This window comes from Primulina tabacum, chromosome 10 (assembly GCF_025594145.1).
Source record: "Primulina tabacum isolate GXHZ01 chromosome 10, ASM2559414v2, whole genome shotgun sequence".
Lineage (NCBI taxonomy): Eukaryota > Viridiplantae > Streptophyta > Magnoliopsida > Lamiales > Gesneriaceae > Primulina > Primulina tabacum.
In genome coordinates, this window is record NC_134559.1 from 29206075 (window position 1) to 29224374 (window position 18300).

General features: G+C 42.3%; 8 non-coding genes and 5 pseudogenes across 8 annotated transcripts; all 13 read left to right on the forward strand.

The window, feature by feature from the left end:
- Positions 1-403: 403 nt before the first annotated feature.
- LOC142512418 (5S ribosomal RNA) lies at positions 404-518 on the forward strand (annotated as a pseudogene).
- Positions 519-1160: 642 nt separating this feature from the next.
- On the forward strand, positions 1161-1278 carry LOC142506470 (5S ribosomal RNA). Its single transcript, XR_012804762.1, has one exon. It is a non-coding gene; the product is annotated as a 5S ribosomal RNA (ribosomal RNA).
- A 3149-nt stretch (positions 1279-4427) lies between these two features.
- On the forward strand, positions 4428-4546 carry LOC142515286 (5S ribosomal RNA). Its single transcript, XR_012811140.1, has one exon. It is a non-coding gene; the product is annotated as a 5S ribosomal RNA (ribosomal RNA).
- A 678-nt stretch (positions 4547-5224) lies between these two features.
- On the forward strand, positions 5225-5343 carry LOC142510767 (5S ribosomal RNA; annotated as a pseudogene).
- A 680-nt stretch (positions 5344-6023) lies between these two features.
- Positions 6024-6144, forward strand: LOC142517554 (5S ribosomal RNA). The gene has a single exon (XR_012813295.1). It is a non-coding gene; the product is annotated as a 5S ribosomal RNA (ribosomal RNA).
- A 668-nt stretch (positions 6145-6812) lies between these two features.
- LOC142512237 (5S ribosomal RNA) lies at positions 6813-6924 on the forward strand (annotated as a pseudogene).
- Positions 6925-7605: 681 nt separating this feature from the next.
- LOC142513345 (5S ribosomal RNA) lies at positions 7606-7724 on the forward strand. The gene has a single exon (XR_012809297.1). It is a non-coding gene; the product is annotated as a 5S ribosomal RNA (ribosomal RNA).
- Positions 7725-13639: 5915 nt separating this feature from the next.
- Positions 13640-13758, forward strand: LOC142515814 (5S ribosomal RNA). The gene has a single exon (XR_012811639.1). It is a non-coding gene; the product is annotated as a 5S ribosomal RNA (ribosomal RNA).
- An 802-nt stretch (positions 13759-14560) lies between these two features.
- LOC142510725 (5S ribosomal RNA) lies at positions 14561-14679 on the forward strand (annotated as a pseudogene).
- An 807-nt stretch (positions 14680-15486) lies between these two features.
- Positions 15487-15603, forward strand: LOC142511864 (5S ribosomal RNA; annotated as a pseudogene).
- A 791-nt stretch (positions 15604-16394) lies between these two features.
- On the forward strand, positions 16395-16513 carry LOC142507925 (5S ribosomal RNA). Its single transcript, XR_012806162.1, has one exon. It is a non-coding gene; the product is annotated as a 5S ribosomal RNA (ribosomal RNA).
- Positions 16514-17195: 682 nt separating this feature from the next.
- On the forward strand, positions 17196-17314 carry LOC142514024 (5S ribosomal RNA). The gene has a single exon (XR_012809939.1). It is a non-coding gene; the product is annotated as a 5S ribosomal RNA (ribosomal RNA).
- Positions 17315-17995: 681 nt separating this feature from the next.
- LOC142507275 (5S ribosomal RNA) lies at positions 17996-18114 on the forward strand. The gene has a single exon (XR_012805535.1). It is a non-coding gene; the product is annotated as a 5S ribosomal RNA (ribosomal RNA).
- The last annotated feature ends 186 nt before the right edge of the window (positions 18115-18300 follow it).

The window sequence follows — 18300 nt, forward strand, 5'->3', positions numbered from 1 at the left end:
AGTTCGAAATTCGATTCCAGTTCCATTTTATCGTATCCCAAGCATAATTATAGCTTTACATTCGCTATTTTCTTCTTCTTATTTTTTTTTCTATTTTCTGGGAACATTTAGCTATTTTTGTTGTCGTGAGCCGGTTCTGTGCGGAAGGGTATGACGCAGATTACAACGGAGACATTTAACTCATTAAAAACAATTATTTCGACTGTTTTATCCATAATTTACTTAAACGGTCGCGACACGAGGTCTGCCCAGGGAGGTCACCCATCCTAGCTCTGCCATCGCACCAAAACGCTTAACTTCATGGTTCTGATTGGGCGAGAGCAGTGTCGCGTGTTGTCCATCGCCGCCCGGTCCACACGTACTCGAGGGATATAAGAATAAACATCTCACTGAATGTCGGGTGCGATAATACCAGCACTAATGCATCGGATCCCGTCAGAACTCCGAAGTTAAGCGTGCTTGGGCGAGAGCAGTACTAGGATGGTGTGACCCCCTTGGAAGTCCTCGGGTTGACAGGCGATTTTCGGCTCAAATCATCTGAATCTCGATCGGGACCAGGTAAAACATGTGAAATCAACGTAGCTCGGGCACTGCCGGATTTGGACAAAATTGTAGGCTAATTTGATTGTAAACAGTCAAACGAACGAGATTCAGTACTCGGCAATGAGGTTGCGAGATTTTAGCCGAATTCCTTCTCTAAGACCCTCGAATTTGCGATTTCCGCTTCTGTTAAGCTTCCGTTTCCTCGAAAAATCCGCTTAGGAATTTCGAAATTCGATTCCGGTTCCATTTTATCGTATCCCAGGCATAATAATAGCTTTACATTCGCTACTTCTTCTTCTTATTTTTTTTCTATTTTCTGGGAACATTTAGCGATTTTTTTTGTCGCGTGCCGGTTCTGTGCGGAAGGGTATGATGCAGATTACTCTGAAGACGGTTAACTCATTAAAAACAATTATTTCGACTGTTTTAACCTTAATTTACGTAAATGGTCGCGACACGAGGACTGCCCAGGGAGGTCACCCATCCTAGCTCTGCCATCGCGCCAGAACGCTTAATTTCATGGTTCTGATTGGGCGAGAGCAGTGCCGCGTGTTGTCCTTCGCCGCCCGCTCCACACGTACTCGAGGGATATAAAAATAAACATCCCAATTAATGTCGGGTGCGATCATACCAGCACTAATGCATTGGATCCCATCAGAACTCGAAGTTAAGCGTGCTAGGGCGAGAGAAGTACTAGGAAGGGTGACCTCCTGGGAAGTCCTCGTGTTGCACCCCTTTTCGTGTTTTTTCTATTTTTGATTACATGTTGATAGACGATTTTCGGCTCAAATCATCGGAATCTCGATCGGGACCAGATAAGACATGTGAAATCAACGTAGCTCGGGCACTGCCGGATTTGGACAAAATTGTAGCCTAATTTGATTGTAAACGGGAAAACGAACGAGACATATTACTCCGCAACGAGATGGCGAGATTTTAGCCGAATTCCTTCTCTAGGACCCTCTAATTTGCTATTTTTCGCTTCTGTTAAGCTTCCGTTTCCTCGAGAAATCCGCTTAGGAAGTTCGAAATTCGATTTCGGTTCCATTTTATCGTATCCCAAGTATAATAATAGCTTTACATTCGTTATTTTATTCTTCTTATTTTTTTCTATTTTATGGGAACATTAAGCGATTTTTGTTGTCGTGAGCCGGTTCTGTGCGGAAGGGTATGACGCAGATTACAACGGATCAGATCGGGAGAGCCGAAAGAAGGAATCGCATTAGGTGTGAAGAATATAATCGGCGCACATGCGCGGCTTGAATGCGCGCATATGCGCGGAACGTCCAGAGAGTTCGGCGCACATGCGCGGCGGAAGGCGCGCATATGCGCGAGTAAGGGAATGTGCGAGACAGAACATCTCGCGCATATGCGCGAGAAATGTCGCGCATATGCGCGAGAGGATAAACCACAAGGGGCCGGGCAGAAAGCCAGGCGCATATGCGCGACCTTGTGTGCGCATATGCGCGAGGCATGCAAAACGAAAGGATGCCACTTGCCATCACCGTGCGACGTGTATATGTATATATATATATATAAGCAACGTCAAATTCTCAGAAATAAGAAGAAGAGAGGAACCGAAGCTCCAAGTTCTTGATGTGCGAAAATTGAACGCCACGCAAATTCCGTCTGTTTGATTTTGAATCCGAGTACGGTATCGTGTTACTAGCGACGACAGCTACAACCGGACGTAATTTTTGTTACGTTTAGACATGATTTGAATTTATGATATTGTCAGAATTGAATATGAATCAGATATGATGTTCCTGCTACAGTAGGCATTGTATAATTGAAGTCAGATTAAAGAATAGACTGGTTATACAATTATTATGAATTTCAGAGTTGATTTAGTTGAGATTCTATATCAGAGTTGTGTTATTATTCAAATTTTGAATTGTACGGATACTGATTATGTATTCTGGTATTATATCTGTGATGTTGAGATTGACGGGGTATCAAGACTGTATTGTTATGCTGTCGAAACATCAGTAGATTGATATTGATCAGATTCAGTATTGATTGAGATTGATCAGATTCAGTAATGATTTCGATTGTATCGTGATATCATTGATATGAATTAGATTGTACCTTGTTCAGATATGGATCAAATTATATACCGATTTGAGTATTGATCAGAACGGGTCTTGAATTGAGTTATATACTGATATGGTATTATGTGACTTGTCATTGCCAGACTGGGTATGGACAGATTGACATACAAGACTTCGTCTTCATCAGATCGTGAAGAGAAAGGTATAAATAAATGTTGATTCGGGATTGCACAACTCGAGTTAGGTTTGACTTGAGTTTCCCAAAATCACATACTTTACTTTATTGCATTGTTATTTGCAGATTATCAGATTGATATGTTTAGTCTATTGAATTATAGCAGAGCCAGAGTTTGAGTCTAGGGCAGATCAGCCTAGCTAGGGCAGAACCGCAGAGTCTTTGACAGAACCGCGTAGACTCTAGACTTACGGTGTATCGATGAGCTTAGATGTAGATCGACGTCTATTGTAGACATTCGATACAGCATACCAAAGTCTAAATTAGATCAGGATCCCTAGATTAGAATGAGAGATGAGTCGAGTCTTAGATATTGAGACTAGAATTTGATTTACAGATCCGTATTGATTTATGTTTCGTAGATTACGATTCATGTTTTATTTACAGACTGGTATTGATACATGTTGTTTGATTATGCTACATGTGATAAGATATAATTCATGCTTTTATGTTAATTCAGTTAACTGCATGTATACATTATTTGTACTGGGATTTATTCTCAGCGGAGTATCCGACTGTTGTCTTGTTTTGTATGTGTGCATGACAACAGGTGGGACAGGATCGGGGTCAAGAAGATGATGAGAGAAAACGAGTTTAGAGTGGTGATTCCGGACTTATTGTAGATTTGGTTTAATACTTAAAATTTAGTAGTTGAACCTTAGACTAGTTTGAATAATTATTGTACATTATTGTACTTATATAATGAGATGTATATTAGTTACATTCCATTACGCTCCGCACTTGCATTTAAAAAAAAAAAAATTTAGACCCTGATTATCTGAATTGATAATTAACTCCCAAAGATGATTAAGAAAACGATTAGCGTCCGGGACCCCACAACTCCGAAGTTAAGAGTGCTTGGGCGAGAGAAGTACTAGGATGGGTGACCCCCTGGGAAGTCCTCGTGTTGCACCCCTTTCAGTGTTTTTCTATTTTTGATTACTTGTTGACAGACGATTTTCGGCTCAAATCATCGGAATCTCGACCAGGACCAGATAAGACATGTGAAATCAACGTAGCTCGGGCACTGCCGGATTTGGACAAAATTGTAGCCTAATTTGATTGTAAACGGGCAAACGAACGAAACTCATTACTCCGCAATGAGCTGGCGAGATTTTAGCCGAATTCCTTCTCTAAGACCCTCTAATTTGCGATTTTCCGCTTCTGTTAAGCTTTCGTTTCCTCGAGAAATCCGCTTAGGAAGTTCGAAATTCGATTTCGGTTCCATTTTATCGTATCCCAAGCATAATAATAGCTTTACATTTGTTATTTTCATCTTCTTATTTTTTTCTATTTTCTGGGAACATTAAGCGATTTTTGTTATCGTGAGCCGGTTCTGTGCGGAAGGGTATGACGCAGATTACTCCAGAGACGGTTAGCTCATTAAAAACAATTATTTCGACTGTTTTATCCATAATTTACGTAAACGGTTGCGACACGAGGACTGCCCAGAGAGGTCACCCAACCTAGCTCTGCCATTGCGCCAGAACGCTTAACATCATGGTTCTGATTGGCCGAGAGCAGTGCCGCGTGTTGTCCATCGCCGCCCACTCCACACGTACTCGAGGAATATAAGAATAAACATCCCACACAATTTCGGGTGCGATCATACCAGCACTAATGCACTGGATCCCATCAGAAATCCGAAGTTAAGCGTGCTTGGGCGAGAGCAGTACTAGGATGGGTGACCCCCAGGGAAGTCCTCGTGTTACACCCCTTTTCGTGTTTTTCTATTTTTGATTACTTGTTGACAGACGATTTTCGGCTCAAATCATCTGAATCTCGATCGGGACCAGATAAGACATGTGAAATCAACGTAGCTCGGGCACTGCCGGATTTGACAAAATTGTAGGCTAATTTGGTTGTAAATGGGCAAACGAACGAGATTCATTACTCTGCAATGATTTGGCGAGAGTTTAGCCGAATTCCTTCTCTAAGACCCTCTAATTTGCGATTTTTCGCTTCTGTTAAGCTTCCATTTCCTCGAGAAATCCGCTTAGGAAGTTCGAAATTCGATTCCGGTTCCAATTTATTGTATCCCAGGCATAATAATAGCTTTACATTCGCTATTTTCTTCTTTTTTTTTTCTATTTTCTGGGAATATTTAGCGATTATTGTTGTCGTGAGCCGGTTCTGTGCGGAAGGTTATGACGCAGATTACAACGGAGACGGTTAACTCATTAAAAACAATTATTTCGACTGTTTTATCCATAATTTACTTAAACGGTCACGACACGAGGTCTGCCCAGGGAGGTCACCCATCCTCGCTCTTCCATCGTACCAGAACGCTTAACTTAATGGTTCTGATTGGGCGAGAGCAGTGCTGCGTGTTTTCAATCGCCCCCCGCTCCACACGTACTCCAGGGATATAGGAATAAACATCTCATTGAATGTCGGGTGAGATAATACGAGCACTAATGCACCGGATCCCACCAGAACTCCGCAATTAAGCGTGCTTGGGCGAGAGCTGTACTAGGATGGGTGACCCACTGGGAAGTCCTCGTGTTGCACCCTTTTTCGTGTTTTTCTATTTTTGATTACTTGTTGACAGACGATTTTCGGCTCAAATCATCTGAATCTCGATCGGGACCAGATAAAACATGTGAAATCAACGTAGCTCGGGCACTGCCGGATTTGGACAAAATTGTTGGCTAATTTGATTGTAAACAGGCAAACGAACGAGACTCATTACTCCGCAATGAGGTTGCGACATTTTAGCCGAATTCCTTCTCTAAGAACCTCTAATTTGCGATTTCCGCTTCTGTTAAGCTTCCGTTTCCTCGAGAAATCCGCTTAGAAAGTTCGAAATTCGATTCTGGTTCCATTTTATCGTATCCTAGGCATAATAATAGCTTTACATTCGCCATTTCTTCTTCTTATTTTTTTTCTATTTTCTGGGAACATTTAGCGATTTTTTTTTCGTGGGCCGGTTCTGTGCATAAGAGTATGATGCAGATTACTTTGGAGACGGTTAACTCATTAAAAACAATTATTTCGACTGTTTTAGCCTTAATTTACGTAAATGGTCGCGACACAAGGACTGCCAAGGGAGGTCACCCATCCTAGCTCTGCCATCGCGCCAGAACGCTTAACTTCATGGTTCTGATTGGGCGAGAGCAGTGCCGCATGTTGTCCAACGCCGCCCGCTCCACACGTACTCGAGGGATATAAATATAAATATCCCACTCAATGTCGGGTGCGATCATACCAGCACTAATGCATCGGATCCCATCAGAACTCCGAAGTTAAGCGTGCTAGGGCGAGAGAAATACTAGGAAGGGTGACCCCCCCTGGGAAGTCCTCGTGTTGCACCCCTTTTCGTGTTTTTCTATTTTTGATTACTTGTTGACAGACGATTTTTGGCTCAAATCATCTGAATCTCGATCGGGGCCAGATAAGACATGTGAAATCAACGTAGCTCGGGCACTGCCGGATTTGGACAAAATTGTAGCCTAATTTGATTGTAAACGGGAAAACTAACGAGACTTATTACTCCGCAACGAGGTGGCGAGATTTTAGCCAAATTCCTTCTCTAAGACCCTCTAATTTGCGATTTTCCGCTTCTGTTAAGCTTCCGTTTCCTCGAGAAATCCGCTTAGGAAGTTCAAAATTCGATTCCGGTTCCATTTTATCGTATCGTAGGCATAATAATAGCTTTACATTCGCTATTTCTTCTTCTTATTTTTTTTCATTTTCTGGGAACATTTAACGATTTTTTTTGTCGTGCGGAAGGGTATGATGCAGATTACTCTGGAGACGGTTAACTCATTAAAAACTATTATTTCGACTGTTTTAGCCTTAATTTACGTAAATGGTCGCGACACGAGGACTTCCCAGGGAGGTCACCCATCCTAGCTCTGCCATCGCGCCAGAACGCTTAACTTCATGGTTCTGATTGGGCGAGAGCAGTGCCGCATGTTGTCCAACGCCGCCCGCTCCACACGTACTCGAGGGATATAAAAATAAACATCCCACTCAATGTCGGGTGCGATCATACCAGCACTAATGCATCGGATCCCATCAGAACTCCGAAGTTAAGCGTGCTAGGAAGTACTAGGAAGGGTGACCCCCTGGGAAGTCCTCGTGTTGCAGCCCTTTTCGTGTTTTTCTATTTTTGATTACTTATTGACAGACGATTTTCGGCTCAAATCATCTGAATCTCGATCGGACCAGATAAGACATGTGAAATCAACGTAGCTCGGGCACTGCCGGATTTGGACAAAATTGTAGCCTAATTTGATTGTAAACGGGCAAACGAAAAAGACTCATTACTCTGCAATGAGCTGGCGAGATTTTAGCCGAATTCCTTCTCTAAGACCCTCAAATTTGCGATTTTCCGCTTCTGTTAAGCTTCCGTTTTCTCGAGAAATCCGTTTAGGAAGTCTGAAATTCGATTCCGGTTCCATTTCATCGTATCCTAGGCATAATAATAGCTTTACATTCGCTATTTTCTTCTTCTTCTTTTTTTCTATTTTCTGGGAATATTTAGCGATTTTTGTTGTCGTGAGCCGGTTTTGTGTAGAAGGGTACGACGCAGATTATTCTGGAGATGGTTAACTCATTAAAAACAATTATTTCGACTGTTTTAGCCCTAAGTTACGTAAACGGTCGCGACACGAGGAATGCCCAGGGAGGTCACCCATCCTAGCTCTGTTATCGCGCCAGAACGCTTAACTTCATGGTTCTGATTGGACGAGAGCAGTGCCACGTGTTGTCCATCGGCGTCCGCTCCACACGTACTCGAGGGATATAAGAATAAACATCCCACTCAATGTCGGGTGCGATCATACGAGCACTAATGCACCGGATCCCATCAGAACTCTGAAGTTAAGCGTGCTTCGGCGAGAGCAGTACTAGGATGGGTGACCCCCTAGGAAGTCCTCGTGTTGCACCCCTTTTTGTGTTTTTCCATTTTTAATTACTTGTTGACAGACAAATTTCGGCTCAAATCATCTGAATCTCGATCAGGACCAGATAAAACATGTGAAATCAACGTAGCACGGGCACTCCCGGTGTAATGCCCGAGATTTTGATTCTGTTAATCTTAGATTATTGATTAAGAATTGAGGTGATTATAGCCGGGCCATTTCGAGACCAGATTGGGCAAAACATATGAAAAGTACAATGTTTGGACAGAACTATTGGCGCCCGAGCGGTAGGAAATGACCGCCCGAGCGCCAGTGTTCAATAAGAATACCATTCGGGCAGAACCTGTGGCGCCCGAGAGGTAGAAAATTACCGCCCGAGCGCCAATGGATAACAAGCCGAGTACCGGGCAGAGTGTTCGGCGCCCGAGCGGTAGTTTATAACCGCCCGAGCGCCGACTGAAAATCAGGGAGAATGGAACACATATCTTTACATGCATGAGATATATATATATATATATATATAAGTTTCCTTCTTCAGAATTTAGCGTATAGATTTGTGATTTGTGAACGTTCCGCCCGTCCGATTTTGAATCCGACTTCAGTACTGTGTTCCTATCGACGCAGGCTTCAACTGGACGTAAGTTTTGCTACGTTTTGATATGATTTGAAATTATGATGTTGAAGGAATCGGATATGATTCATATATGATGTTCTTGTGATATTAGACATTGTATAATCGAAACCGGACTGGAGAACAGATATCATATGAAATTGTTATGATTTTCGGAGTAGTTTTGGAGCCGATTTGATATCAGAATTGAATTGTTATCGATTATGAGATATTGGAAGTGATATCTGACTAATATGGTATTGTTGGGTATACCGATATTGTACCGTTATGCCATCGATAGTGAATTAGATTGAGTATTGAGCAGAACAGATTTGATTGGAGTAATGTATTGATATTATACTCCTCGATATTGTTATTTCCAGATTAATATTGTCAGGCTTTGAGTTCGAGACTTTGACAGAGTCAGAGTGACAGAAAGAAAGGTATAAATTAATGTTGAGTTGGGATTGCACAACTCGAGTGAGGTTTGACTCGAGTTTCCCTAAATCACATACCTAGTTTACTGCATTGATATTTGTAGTTAATGAGATTGATGTTTGTAGTCTATTGATTTATAGCCACTGCATGTTTTGACTACTGATTCGTTTAGTCATAGACTGATTCGTCTAGCTATCGGCCGAGTTGCCTAGCTACTAGCTGATTCTCCTAGTCATCGGCTGATTTGCCTAGTCCCTGACTGATTCGTCTAATTATTGGCTGATTCGCTTAATCCTTGACTGATTCGTCAATTCTGTGGCTGTTTCGCCCAGACACTGGATATAGGAATTATATCGATGCCGTTTAGGGTTGGGTCATTCCTATCGACTGAGATTCGATATAATTCTGAATATTCAAAACCGGGATCCCTAGATTAGGAATGAGTCGAGTCTGAGATGACGCGTTGTTTGAGTCGAGTCTTAGATGACGCTTTGTTTGAGTCAAGTCTGATACGACTAGTTGATTTACAGTTTTGATATCATACATGTTTGTTGATTGGCTGCATGTGAATGATATTTGTTATATGCTTTTGTATATGTTTTTATATGATTGCATGTTTACATTGTTTATACTGGGATTTATTCTCACCGGAGTTATCCGGCTGTTGTCTTGTTTTGTATGTGTGCATGACAACAGGTGGGACAGGCTCAGGGTCGAGGAGATGAGGAAAGATCGTGATTAGAGTGGAGGCTCCGGACTTGGATTAGAGATAGGGTTGGACACTTGATATTAGCTGTTAAACCTTAGTTGAATAAATGTATGTGGTACAGGACTTGTACTTTTATACTGAGATGTATATACGTTTTATTTCACTACGTTCCGCATTTTAAAAAAATTTAGACCCTGTTTTATAATTGATTAATTAGTCCCAATGATGATTAAGAACATGATTAGCGTCCGGGCCCCCACAACAGGTGGTATCAGAGCGATAGATCCTTTAGACTGAGATGGAAGCTAGTGAGCGAGGTAGATTGAGTTTTCTTTCCTTGCTTGTGATTGCTAGTATGCTTTACTGCTTTATATAATACATGTTACTTGACTTATCTGATTCGATTGTGTAATATGTATTATTGGGAACGAATTTGAACCGATTCTTGATCAGCAGTAAGATGATCGGAGGAGGGACTGAATTGAAACAGGTTTGTTGGATTGGGGTTACTAATCCTTTTGATATTCAGATATGCCTCCTCGAAGAATACCAGAACAGGGTAGCACATCGAATCCTCCAATGGATGTTACAGCCACTCCAATGGAGACATTATTGAAAAGGTTTCAGTCGTTCAAACCACCGACACTGAAGGGTACTGAGACATCAGTTGAGTGTGAAAGTTGGTTAGATAACATTGAGATGCTGTTTGATTCACTGGAGTACAGTGATGAGCGCCGAATTAAATTGATTGGGCACCAGTTGCTTGATGTTGCAAAGAACTGGTGGATTACGATGAAGAAGGCCTTGGAGCATCGGGGTACGACTATTACTTGGGATGTATTTAAAACTGAGTTTTATCAGAGATTTTTCCCAGTGTCGTACAGAAAAGACAAGGGGGCGGAATTTGCCAATTTGAGACAGGGTCAGCTGAACATTGAAGAATATGTGACCAAGTTCTCTACCTTATTGAAGTTTGCTCCCCATGTGGCTGGAAATGACGAAGCCGTTGCTGATCAGTTCATCAATGGCTTGAATCCCGATATATTTACATTGGTGAACACAGGGCGACAGAATAACTTTGCTGATGCCATGAATAGAGCAAAGGGCGCTGAAGCGGGCCTGATAAGGCAGAGAGGAGCTGCATCTGTTCCCCTAGAATCGAGACCACAGCAACCACCTCCCCGATTTGAGAGTGACAGTAGCAGTGGTAGAAAGAAAGATTTTCTGAAGGCTAGAGGAATGCAGTTTAAGAAGTCTGGCGGCAGTTCTGCTAGCTCCAGTGGTTCCGAACAGAGTTATACCGGCGTTTACTGCGGAAATTGTGGAGGGAGACATTCCACTGAGCAATGCCAAGGAGTACTTGGTAGTTGCCACTTCTGCAAACAACAGGGACATTTTGCCAGAGTGTGTCCACAGAAGGGTTCTCAAGGATCCCAGAGAGCCGAATCATCTGGATCAGCGGCACAGTGGAGTAGACGATCAGCTGCTGTTCCTTCATTTCAGCCAGCACCATCTCAGTCACAGCAGAGGCCAGGAGGAAGTCAGACAGTTGGCCAGCCTCCTAGACAGCAGGCCAGAGTATTTGCTTTGACTGAGGAGCAGGCTCAGGAAGCACCAGATGATGATGTTGCAGGTAACTGTTCTTGATGTAGTTATCCTGCTTTTGTATTGATAAATACGGATGCTTCCCATATGTTTATTTCTGAACGATTTGCATTGAGTCATGCATTGCCTGTTGAAGCTTTATTCTACTGTAGTGTATCTCTTGACTAGTTGGGGAGATTTTTTATATCAGTGAATTCTGTAAAATATCGTATGCTATAGTAGGATGAGAATGAGATTGAGTTAGATCGTGTGGTAGCTTGTATTGTACTAGTGTTGTCTGGTTTTGAGACTGCATTACTGATATTGATATGCTGACCAAGTACAGAGCTACCCTAGATTAGTTCCAGAAGATGGTGAAAATCGGACCTGAGATGGCCAAGGGATGAATAGTGTACGATAAGGATTCTAGATTGAGAATTCCTTTGATAATTCGTACTATCTATAACTCGATTATTACAGAAAGGAACAGAGGGACTCCTTATGTATTCAGTTGATTTACTGAAGTTGAGTCTATCATTGGCTGATTTACCAATGATAAGAAAGTTAATAATGTTTTCCCCGATAAGACTTCTGATTCTATTCCAATCAGAGAGATTGATTTTAGCCTTGATTTGATATCAGAAACAGATTGCATCCTGATTAAGACAGATTACATTCAGGGTGTGTTATATCTGAAGATGATATATCTGTTGAATTTAGCAGAGTTAAACCGGAATTAGTTGGCCGAGGTGGATATCAGTGTCAAACATTTGCGGTTTATGAGTTTAGCAGATCAGTACCGATGAGTGATGTTTTGAATCTGATTGAAGCTTGCTGTTGTTTTGAATCTGGGTTTGAATCAGGTAAGTAATACTGCCTTGTATATGAATAACCAATCTGTTGTTCCAAATGTTCCGAATTTAAAATGATAAATATTGCCAGATAGTGTGCAATAACTTATTCAGTATGCATTTTGATAGTTGAAAAGATGTTGATAGAAACAGATGAGAGTAGATGTGACAGAGTTTGTACTGGAATGTCTAATTACCTACAGATAAAGACAGAAAGATAGAAACCAGGAGATGGGTTATACCGATTATTGATACTTAAATAGAAATGAGAGTACATTTCTATGGATTGGTGACGAAACTATCGAAATTTTCCTAAGACTGTGATGCGATGTGATTATGATTATAATTGATAGAATGCTTGAATATGCATATATTAGGTGTACAGGATGATGTACAGATAAGATCAGACGATCAAGAGTTATGTCAGAAGAGTGATTAGACTGCATTGAATGCAAAAATTGACTATATCATACCATGATTTTCGGTTGATTTTGTATTTTTGGCAGAATATATTATAAACTCCTTCACCTATCGTCTATAGATTGACGGATAGTCGGAGCAAACTATCCGGATACTGGAGAATATCCAAGAACTGTAGTGCTGGATTTTAGCACTAGTTGACATGATTTATTGTCATTTGTGAATTATCGTACAACCACAGCTATCAGACAAGTATTGAAATGACTTCTTTCGAAGCGTTGTACGAAATGAAATGTTGATCCCCTCTTTATTGGGATGATATCTCTGAGGTTCCTGATATCGACCTGGCATGATCAGAGATATGACTGAAAAAGTGAAGACGATTCAGAAGAAAATGAAGGCAGCCCAAGATAGACAAGCCAAATATGCCAATGTCCGACGACGACCGTTGGTATTTGAGGCTGGAAACCGAGTATTTTTGAAAATTTCACCTTTCAGATGAATTGTCCGATTTGGCAAGAAAGGGGAGTTCTCTCCACGATAGATTGGGCCGTATGAGATTCTTGAGAAGATAGGAGATCGTGCCTATCGACTCACTTTACCGCTTTCATTATCCGGAATACATGATGTCTCTCATGTAGTTTTATGGCAGAAGTACATGCAAGATACTTCACATATGATTCAACCAGACGAAGTTAAATTGAATGAGACATTGAGCTATTTCGAAAAACCTATTCAGATTATTGATCGTAAAGAAAAGTAGCTCAGAACGAAGACTATTCCACTTGTGAAGATTCAGTGGAGTCGTCATGACATCGATAAAGCTACTTGGGAAACCGAGTCTGATATGAGACAGAGATTTCCTGAGTTATTTCACTGATGTGAGTATTTTGATTCAGCTTATGCTATACATTTCTTTCTGATATCTAATTTGATTGCCTGTGATTTCGGGGACGAAATCAAATCTTAGGGGGGGAGAAATGTAATGCCCGAGATTTTGATTCTGTTAATCTAAGATTATTGATTAAGAATTGAGGTGATTATAGCCGGGCCATTTCGAGACCAGATTGGGCAAAACATATGAAAAGTACAATGTTTGGACAGAACTGTTGGCGCCCGAGCGGTAGGAAATGACCGCCCGAGCGCCAGTGTTCAATAAGAATACCATTCGGGCAGAACCTGTGGCGCCCGAGCGGTAGAAAATTACCGCCCGAGCGCCAATGGATAACAAGCCGAGTACCGGGCAGAGTGTTCGGCGCCGCGTGTTGTTCCTCGTCGCCCGCTCCACACGTACTCGAAAGATATAAGAATAAACATCCCACTCAATGTCGGGTGCAATCATACCAGCACTAATGCACCGGATCCCATCAGAACTCCGAAGTTAAGCGTGCCTGGGCGAGAGCAGTACCAGGATGGGTGGCCCCCTAGAAAGTCCTCGTGTTGCACGCCTTTTCGTGTTTTTCTATTTTTGATTACTTGTTGACAGACGATTTTCGGCTGAAGTTAAGCGTGCTTGGGCGAGAGCAGTACTAGGATTGGTGACCCCCTAGGAAGTCCTCGTGTTGCACCCCTTTTCGTGTTTTCCATTTTTAATTACTTGTTGACAGACGAATTTCGGCTCAAATCATCTTAATCTTGACCGGGACCAAATAAGACATGTGAAATAAACGTAGCTCGGGCACTGCCGGATTTGGACAAAATTGTTGTCTAATTTGATTGTAAACGGGCAAACGAACGAGACTCATTACTCCGCAATGAGCTGGCGAGATTTTAGCCGAATTCCTTCTCTAAGACCCTCTAATTTTCGATTTTCCGCTTCTGTTAAGCTTCCGTTTGCTCGAGAAATCCGCTTAGGAAGTTCGAAATTCGATTCTTGTTCCATTTTATCGTATCCCAGGCAAAATAATAGCTTTACATTCGCTATTTTCTTCTTCTTATTTTTTTTTCTATTTTCAGGGAACATTTAGCGATTTTTGTTGTCGTGAGCCGGTTCTGTGCGGAAAGGTATGAAGCAGATTACTCCGGAGACGGTTAACTCATTAAAAACAATTATTTCTACTGTTTTATCCATAATTTACGTAAACGATTGCGACACGAGGACAGCCCAGGGAGGTCACCCATCCTCGCTCCGCCTTCGCGCCAGGACGCTTCACTTCATGGTTCTAATTGGGTGAGAGTAGTGCCGCGTGTTGTCCATCGCCCGCTCCACATGTACTCGAAGGATATAAGAATAAACATCCCACTCAATGTCGGGTGCGATCATACCAGCAATAATGCACCGCATCCCATCAGAACTCCGAAGTTAAGCGTGCTTGGGCGAGAGCAGTACTAGGATGGGTGACCCCCTGGAATGTCCTTGTGATGCATCCTTTTTCGTGTTTTTCTATTTTTGATTACTTGTTGACAGAAGATTTTCGGCTGAAGTTAAGCGTGCATGGGCGAGAGCAGTACTAGGATGGGTGACTCCCTAGGAAGTCCTCGTGTTGCACCCCTTTTCGTGTTTTTTCATTTTTAATTACTTGTTGACAGACGAATTTCGGCTCAAATCATCTGAATCTCGTTCAGGACCAGATTAAACTTGTGAAATCAACGTAGCTCGGGCACTGCCGGATTTGGAAAAAATTGTAGCCTAATTAGATTGTAAACGGGCAAACGAACGTGACTCATTACTCCGCAATGAACTGGCGAGAGTTTAGCCGAATTCTTTCTCTAAGACCCTCTAATTTGCCATTTTCCGCTTCTGTTAAGCTTCCGTTTCCTCGAGAAATCCGGTTAGGAAGTTCGAAATTCGATTCTGGTTCCATTTTATCCTATCCCAAACATAATAATAGCTTTACATTCGTTATTTTCTTTTTCTTATTTTTTTTTTCTACTCTCTGGGAACATTTAGCGATTTTTGTTGTCGTGAGCCGGTTCTGTGCGGAAGGGTATGACGCAGATTATTCTGGAGATGGTTAACTCATTCAAAACAATTATTTCGACTGTTTTAGCCATAATTTACGTAAACGGTCGCGACACAAGGAATGCAAAGGGAGGTCACCCATCCTAGCTCTGTCATCGCGCCAGAACGCTTCACTTCGTGGTTCTGATTGGGCGAGAGCAGTGCCGCATGTTGTCCATCGCTGCCCGCTCCACACGTACTCGAGGGATATAAGAATAAACATCCCACTCAATGTAGGGTGCGATCATACCAGCCCTAATGCACCGGATCATTAGAACTCCGAAGTTAAGCGTGCTTGGGCGAGAGCAGTACTAGGATGGGAGACCCCCTGGGATGTCCTCGTGATGAACCCTATGTGTTTTTCTATTTTTGAATACTTGTTGACAGACGATTTTCGGCTGAAGTTAAGCGTGCTTGGGCGAGAGCAGTACTAGGATGGGTGACCCCCTAGGAAGTCCTCGTGTTGCACCCCTTTTCGTGTTTTTCCATTTTTAATTACTTGTTGACAAACGAATTTCGGCTCAAATCATCTGAATCTCGATCAGGACTAGATAAAACATGTGAAATCAACGTAGCTCGGGTATTGCCGGATTTGGACAAAATTGTAGCCTAATTTGATTGTAAACGGGCAAACGAACGACACTCCTTACTCCGCAATGAGCTCGCGAGAGTTTAGCCGAATTCCTTTTCTAAGACCCTCTAATTTGCTATTTTCCGCTTCTGTTAAGCTTCCGTTTCCTCGAGAAATCCGCATAGGAAGTTTGAAATTCGATTCCGATTCCATTTTATCGTATCCTAAGAATAATAATAGCTTTACATTCGCTATTTCTTCTTCTTATTTTTTTTTCTATTTTCAGGGAACATTTAGCGATTTTTGTTGTCGTGAGCCGATTCTGTGCGGAATGGTATGACGCAGATTACTCCGGAGACGGTTAACTCATTAAAAACAATTATTTCGACTGTTTTATCCATAATTTACGTAAACGGTCACAACACGAGGACTGCCCAGGGAGGTCACCCATCCTAGCTCTGCCATCGCGCTTCACTTCATGGTTTTGATTGGGTGAGAGCAGTGCCGCCTGTTGTCCATCGCCCGCTCCACACGTACTCGAGGAATATAAGAATAAACATCCCACTCAATGTCGGGTACGATCATACCAGCACTAATGCACCGGATCCCATCAGAACTTCGAAGTTAACCGTGCTTGGGCGAGAGCAGTACTAGGATGGGTGACCCCCGGGGAAGTCCTCGTGTTTCACCCTTTTTCGTGTTTTTCTAGTTTTTATTACTTGTTGACATACGATTTTCGGCTCAAATCATCTGAATCTCGATCGGGACCAGATAAAACATGTGAAATCAACGTAGCTCGGGCACTGCCGGATTTGGACAAAATTGTAGCCTAATTTGATTGTAAACGGGCAAACGAACGAGACTCCTTACTCCGCAATGAGCTGGCGAGAGTTTAGCCGAATATCTTCTCTAAGACCCTCTAATTTGCAATTTTTTGCTTCTGTTAAGCTTCCGTTTCCTCGAAAAATCCGCATAGGACGTTTGAAATTCGATTCCGGTTCCATTTTATCGTAACCTAGGAATAAAAATAGCTTTACATTCGCTATTTCTTCTTCTTTTTTTTTTTCTATTTTCTGGGAACATTTAGCGATTTTTGTTGTCGTGAGCCGGTTATGTGCGGATGGGTATGACGAAGATTACTCTGGAGACGGTTAACTCATTAAAAACAATTATTTCGACTTTTTAATCCATAATTTACGTAAACGGTCCCGACACGAGGACTGCCCAGGGAGGTCACCCATCCTCGTTCTGCCATCGCGCCAGGACGCTTAACTTCATGGTCCTGATTGGGTGAGAGCAGTGCCGCATGTTGTCCATTGCCGCCCGCTCCACACGTACTCGAGGGATATAAGAATAAACATCCCACTCAATGTCGGGTGCGATCATACCAGCACTAATGCACCGGATCCCATCAGAACTCCAAAGTTAAGAGTGCTTGGGCGAGAGCAGTACTAGGATGGATGACCCATTGAGAATTCCTCGTGTTGCACCCCTTTTCGTGTTTTTCTATTCTTGATTACTTGTTGACAGACGATTTTCGGCTCAAATCATCTGAATCTCGATCGAGACAAGATAAGACATGTGAAATCAACGTAGCTCGGGCACTGCCATATTTGGACAAAATTGTAGTCTAATTTGATTGTAAACGGGTAAACGAACGAGATTCATTACTCCGCAATGAGCTGGCGAGAATTTAGCCGAATTCTTTCTCTAAGACCCTCTAATTTGCGATTTTCCGCTTCTGTTAAGATTCCGTTTCCTCGAGAAATCCGCTTAGGAAGTTCGAAATTTGATTCCGGTTCCATTTTATAGTATCCTAGGCATAATAATAGCTTTACATTCGCTATTTTCTTATTCTTATTTTTTTCTATTTTCTGGAAAAATTTAGAAATTTTTGTTGTCGTGAGCCAGTTCTGTACGGAAGGGTATGACGCAGATAACTCCGGAGACGGTTAACTCATTAAAAACAATTATTTCGACTGTTTTAGCCATAATTTACGTAAACAGTCGCGATCCGAGGACTTCCCGGGCGGTGACCCACCCTAGCTCTGCCATCGCGCCAGAACGCTTAACTTCATGGTTCTGATTGGGCGAGAGCAGTGCCACGTTTTGTCCATCGCCGCCCGTTCCACACGTACTCGAGGGATATAAGAATAAACATCCCACTCAATGTCGGATGCGATCATACCAGCACTAATGCACTGGATCCCATCAGAACTCCGAAGTTAAGCGTGCTTGGGCGAGAGAAATACTAGGAAGGGTGACCCCCTAGAAAGTCCTTGTGTTGCACCCCTTTTCGTGTTTTTCCATTTTTAATTACTTGTTGACAGACGAATTTCGGCTCAAATCATCTGAATCTCGATCCGGACAAGATAAAACATGTGAAATCAACGTAGCTCGGGCACTGCCGGATTTGGACAAAATTGTAGCCTAATTAGATTGTAAACGGGCAAACGAACAAGACTCATTACTCCGCAAT